This window comes from Thunnus albacares, chromosome 24, assembly GCF_914725855.1.
Source record: "Thunnus albacares chromosome 24, fThuAlb1.1, whole genome shotgun sequence".
Lineage (NCBI taxonomy): Eukaryota > Metazoa > Chordata > Actinopteri > Scombriformes > Scombridae > Thunnus > Thunnus albacares.
Window position 1 is genome coordinate 2315237 of NC_058129.1, and position 6000 is coordinate 2321236.

Here is a 6000-nt window from a genome sequence, read left to right on the forward strand (position 1 = left end):
CAATTGAATTAAATTGCTTGTTGAATTAGAAAAAAAAAATACAATGAGAGTTGTAATTTGTGCTGTTTTCCTCAGAGCGTTCACAAATCTGTGAACCAAAACAGCTGCAGATCTCTCTCAACATCTGGAATTACTAGCTCTTAACATTCCTCCCTCTTCTGGAATCATAAATTTGGACTTTGAGGAAACTCATTACAATTTAATAGTTCAGACGTTCCCCCGTAAACATCATTTAGGAACACAGAGAGCTTCGGTTGTGCTACAGGAGACGTTGCTGAGGCCTGTACAGCAAACTACAAGTAAGAGCAATGACATGTACTGTGACCCTCTGACCTTTACTTTTGTAGCTTTTTGTGTTAAGGCTTTGTTTAGAACAGCTGGGAGTTTTATTAGTATGAAGAAGAATGGAAAAACATATAATCACAAGATGTGAATTGAAAGGTGAAACCTTTTCTTACCACCTCATAAATCTAAATGAGCTCCATTCAAAGTGCGTCATGTAAGAAGTTCCACACTGATGGATGTTTTATGAAAGATGTGGTGGAGGTCATATTTTATTCATATTTTTATTTGTTGCCACATCGCTTCGAGTTTAAAGGAGCATTCTGACATATTGAGAAATACACTTCTTCAGTTTTTTTTTTAAATCTCTTTTTGTGTGTGTGTCTGTTTCCTTATTACTTTTCTCCTTTTCTTTTGTATACTGTACATATTAAGTTATTGTATCAATAGAATATTGGATATACACTTGAGTTTATAAAGTTTAATCAGAAATATTTCATCTTTTATGCTTACTGTTGCTATTCCTTTAGGTTTTTCCCCCTCCAACTCAGCTGCTCAACCAATCAGATTATTGGAACTGAACTTCCACTTGAACTATATCAAATAAGTTAATTCCTTAATAACTCCCTAAGTCCTTTTTTTCAATTAGTCTCTCCTGATTTCTCAGAGTCAGATGAAAAGATCAATATTTATTTCATCTCTGTGCATACTTTCTGTTTTGTTATGAAACCCACCAGAGTTGAGGTTGTAAATGGCCCCCTGGATTGGAAAGTTAGATTTAGCAAATAATATTTATGAGATGGTTCAGTTTGGTTTATGCTTAGGTTACACACAGCTGGAGTTTGGTAAAAGGAGGAGCAACCTCCAAAAAATAAGAATAACTAAGGATGCATATGGTTGTCTGCAGCCTTCCCAGTGGGCTAGAAGACTGGATTACTGAATATGAAAAATAAAAATAAGAAAATGACTTTCCTCCCTGCATAACTACAGAGTGATACATAAGAATGTGTTCTGTACCTGTTTGAAATCAATATCTAGTATAAAATATCAATATTAATCCTCTACCATAGACTAAAAAGTTTAAACTCATTAAGGCCATTAAACAAATATGAGAAAAAAATGTGGAGATATCTGGGACGACAGTCTCTATCACATAAACATCTTCCAGAAAAGCTAAGCAGTGCTGAATTCAACTTAAAGACGACATATTCTGCACATTTCCAGGTTTATATTTTTCTTCTCTACTGGAATATCTTTGCATGATTTACAGTTTAAAACTCCTTACTCAAACTGTCCCTTTATGCAGCCCCTCAGTTCAGCCTCTGTCTGACACAGGCTGTTTTAGCCCCTGTCTCTTTAAGGCCCGCCTCCCGCTGAGCTCTTGGAAGCAGCTCATCAGCAAGGTAGAAAAAAAGGCAACATTTCTATATACGTTAACCTCAACCGCACTTTGACTGTTTAGCATCATAACAGTATATAAATAACAGAAAACCAGAAAAAGCATGATACGTCCCCTTTAAGCTGCTACACAGGTTATATTACTCAAAAGGTAAACTTCACAGTATATTCACTGCGGTGTCAGCACAGTGTAATAAATACCATTTTGCCAAAAGAACTTTAGTACACAGCTTTATCTTCTTCCTGACCTGGTTAAGGAAACTTGGAATTTTCTCAGAGGAGGTAGATGCAGCACCACCAAGACTTAAGCTGATTATTTTTGGCACATCACACACACTGACTACATTGCCTGAAAGATGTGTATTGCTTACAGCCTTATGAGAGCAGTTGGAAATCATCAGGTCACCACCTCCTATGATATTATCAGACTCACAATGGACAGTTACCAAAAAAAAAAAAAAACAGATCAAAATTGATGCAGCAGGGGCACATTTATTCCACACATTCTTCTTCCTTGTATAACCTGTTGCCTACATAACCCACTATGCTAGTTGTCTCGAGCTAAGATGTAGTATGAAGCAAACTGTAGGCAGTTTATCGGATTTGGTGCAGCTCCAGAGTGAACCCTGAGACCTGCAAAGAGACTGATGTATAAAATCTTTTAATGATTTTCATCCTCTAGCTTGAAAGTATCAGGTTCACTCTAAAGGATACATTTGAGGATTTTAGAAAAGAAGTTGCTCCGTCTTCACTGCTTTTTTGGTAGGAGTCCATATCAATTGATGAACTTGAAGATGAACTTTCACTCAGGATCAGTCTTTAGGTAGAGTTATGTGCGTGTTGTTTTTCTTATTTAATTCGTTTTATTTCTCTTCTGATGATCTGTTTGCTTGGACAGCTTGTATACTGTGTTAATCGTGTCATTATGAATACATTATGCTCTGTTCTCCTGGTTTTGTTTGATGGGAAAATGCAGCTTTTAACTAACTTGTGAACATAGAGAGAGATTCAATAAAAACACAGATGGTACAAGGATGTGTCCAGTACAGATGGGTCCAGGATGAGTTCAGTACAGCTCAGCACAAGCAGGAGGAGACTGTTAGCATCTGTCAAAAGTGAATTAAATTCATCTGTACACACACAGAAAAGAACAGACATCAATCTTCACATCTGACTCGGGGTCAGAAAGCAAACACAGATATATTTCTAAAACACATCAGGATGTTCCTTTAACACTTTAAAGCATAAACTGATGGTTTGAACACTGTATAAAAATTCCTTATGGGAATATAGTTGGTATGAAGTTTCTAGAAAATAGTACATCACACGATGAAACATCTGGTTCCAATACATCTCTTTTCAGAGTGTATAATATTTATGTTTTATACCTCAAGGATCTGAATATAAAGTTAGTATGTATTTATTAATATTTACAAGCAAAGTATGATAGCTTTTAACATGTAATGTAAAAATAAATCATATAGAGACATGTATATAGATTTGTATTTTGTTTAGTTTTTTTATTGTTATTTTTGGTCTTAGGTGCAGGCTGAAGGTTGTTGGATCTGTACTGTATTATGTGTTGAATTATTTCTTTTCATAAGTCTTTATTTTTTCCATCTGGTATTTATGTTTAAAATACATTTTGCAAAAGGTGAGTCTAGCTTACAGCCAACAATTTCACAGTTCTTTACTGGTTTTATTGGCTGCTTTACGAAAACAAACCTCTGCAGTAGGAATTTCATCGGTTCCAAACCTCCCACCGTTCAATCAATACTGTTAAACACAAATAACTTTCTCCCAAAGACCAAGACGTACAAAACGTAGAGCTGACTCTCTGACAATCATTGTGACGATGACAGAAAATATTTGTTTTCGTGAAGATTGTCATCCCATCAAGAGATTCATGTGTTAAAGAGCTCTGACGCAGGAACTGAACTATCTTCACTGTTAAACATCAGAGGCTGTGATAGTCTGTGTGCAGCACACATTTTCAGGCAGTCGATGGGGATCTTGATCAATATATCAATATTCAATTCATTGACCGGCTGCTAGGATTTCAGCATTTGAGCCTCATTCTCATGGGAAACTGCTGTCAAGACGCTTTTTACACTATAAGCCTAAAAACAAAAACAAATAAGAGTTCCAGTGTCTGATATGCTGACATGTTTCTTATTTTCATTTCATCTAAAACACCATGTATGATATTCATTATAAATGTTGCCATTTGGTGTATTTCTGCTGACTATTCCTTTTTTTTCTCTTTAGGAACATTTATTATAGAATATCTTGGTTAACAGTGAGACTGAGAAATCATGAAATGTCCCTTTGATGTAGTCACTGATAACTTTAGATTGGTCTGAGATATTACATTTAAAATTACAGTATTTTTAAATATCCACACCTTTTTCCATTCAGTGTCATAAAACTCAAGTTAACGCATTACAACTGGACTTAATGCTGATTGGCTCCCCTCACTGAAAAATCAACTGTATGAATTATTTCTCTCGTTTTTCTTTCTTTCTTTCTTTCTTTCTTTCTTTCTTTCTTTCTTTCTTTCTTTCTTTCTATCCTTCTAAGGAAGCCACTTTGTATTTTGGTCAACTCCTCTTGTTTTTGTTGTGGATGAGGTTGGAAAGGGAGATTGGAGATGTTATGAGCCATATTCTTAGAGCTCATGTTCTTCTTGTATTTCAACATAAAAAGAAAAGACTGAAATCTGTCAAATCAGGCTATTCTGTCATATCTGACCTTCAAAGCCTCCACTCAGCAGGAGTGAGTCCAGCTCTAAAAGGTAAAAAAAAAATGACAAACACTAGCACAGTACTAGTGATACAGTAAATGACAGCAGTTGTGCAGAACCTCCTTAAGTATTTCTGAATACATTCAAATATGCTTCACGGTACAAAATATAATCCATTATTAATTAATGGCTGCTTGAAACACGAGTGATTTGACGTGTCACTGGAGGATCATTTCACAAAAAACAAAAACAAAAGGAAAATGAAAAATTATAATAATAAGAACTTAATATTAAAAACATATTTAATCACGTTTTTACTCGGCTACTAATCAAAGTCATACTTAAATGTAGGAAACTGTAGTTCAAATATGAATGTGTTCAAAATGTATTTAACATATTGAAACATTAACTTACCATTTTAATTCATACACTGTTCTGTCCTATTGAGGATAGTTTCCAATTTTAACTATCCTCAATATACTTGATTTGAACTGTGGTTGTGTTGGTTTTCACAGACCAATAAAAAACACCAGCTAATTATAGGCTGCTGCAAAATCTGAGAGGAAACAATTGTTCAACCACAAATTCATTGCAACTTTTTTGCAATAATGCTGTCAGCCAACCAGAGCCCAGTTTTGTCAAAACAATCAATCCTTAAGAAGTCACTATCATCCCTTGTTGTGAAATATGCAAATCTAAGATTCTGAAAACAGCTTAATCTTATTTTCAATAGGCTTTTCCTTTACTTGGCCATGTGCTCAGGTTAACTCTAGTCCACAGTGACTCATTTACTGTATGCTGTATTTTAGAGGAAGCAGCGAGGCGAGAGAGGAAGCCCTGCGGCAAAGATACGTCTGCATCATGTCCTTGCAAAATTACAGTGAGAGGCCGATGCATTTCGATTGAAGAAAACACAACCGAGGCACGTTGCTTTCAAGAGGAAACACAAGAAGGAAATGGAAGGATGATCTTTTATGAAACGGGTTTCAGGTATGTGCAAGTTGATTTTTATTAATGGAAAGAGTATCATCTGTATTTCCTTCTTCACACCACAATTTTATGTAAATAGATATTTTATTCCAGTCAAAATGGCAAATAATTTATGCTTGTGTTAGTGTTTTTGCTCTCAAATGAATAATTCTTGGACATTAATTAATATAACATGACATAACATTAAACAATAATGTTAACACATCAATAATGACAAGATTACATGTTGTGATTCTACAAATCTTTGTCCAAAATCAAAAGTAGACTGTATTTAATCAAAGCATTAGCATTAAGTGAGCTTAATGTGCATGTATTATACTGCACAGTGGTATATGTGCATCTATCCGTCTCTGAAACATCCAATGTAGAATCACAACTGTATAAAAATGAATGTAAAATCACAAAAACATATGAATGAACGTGATCACCAGTTATATATAATTCAGTATTTGCAGGCCTCTAAATGCATCAAAACACAGCCGCTAGCTGGTTTACCAACCAGCCAGACTGGGCGACTGTCTTCAGGATAAAATGCAATTCAGCCACATATTTCTGTCCGAACCTGAGCCAAGTCCGAAAGAGTAATA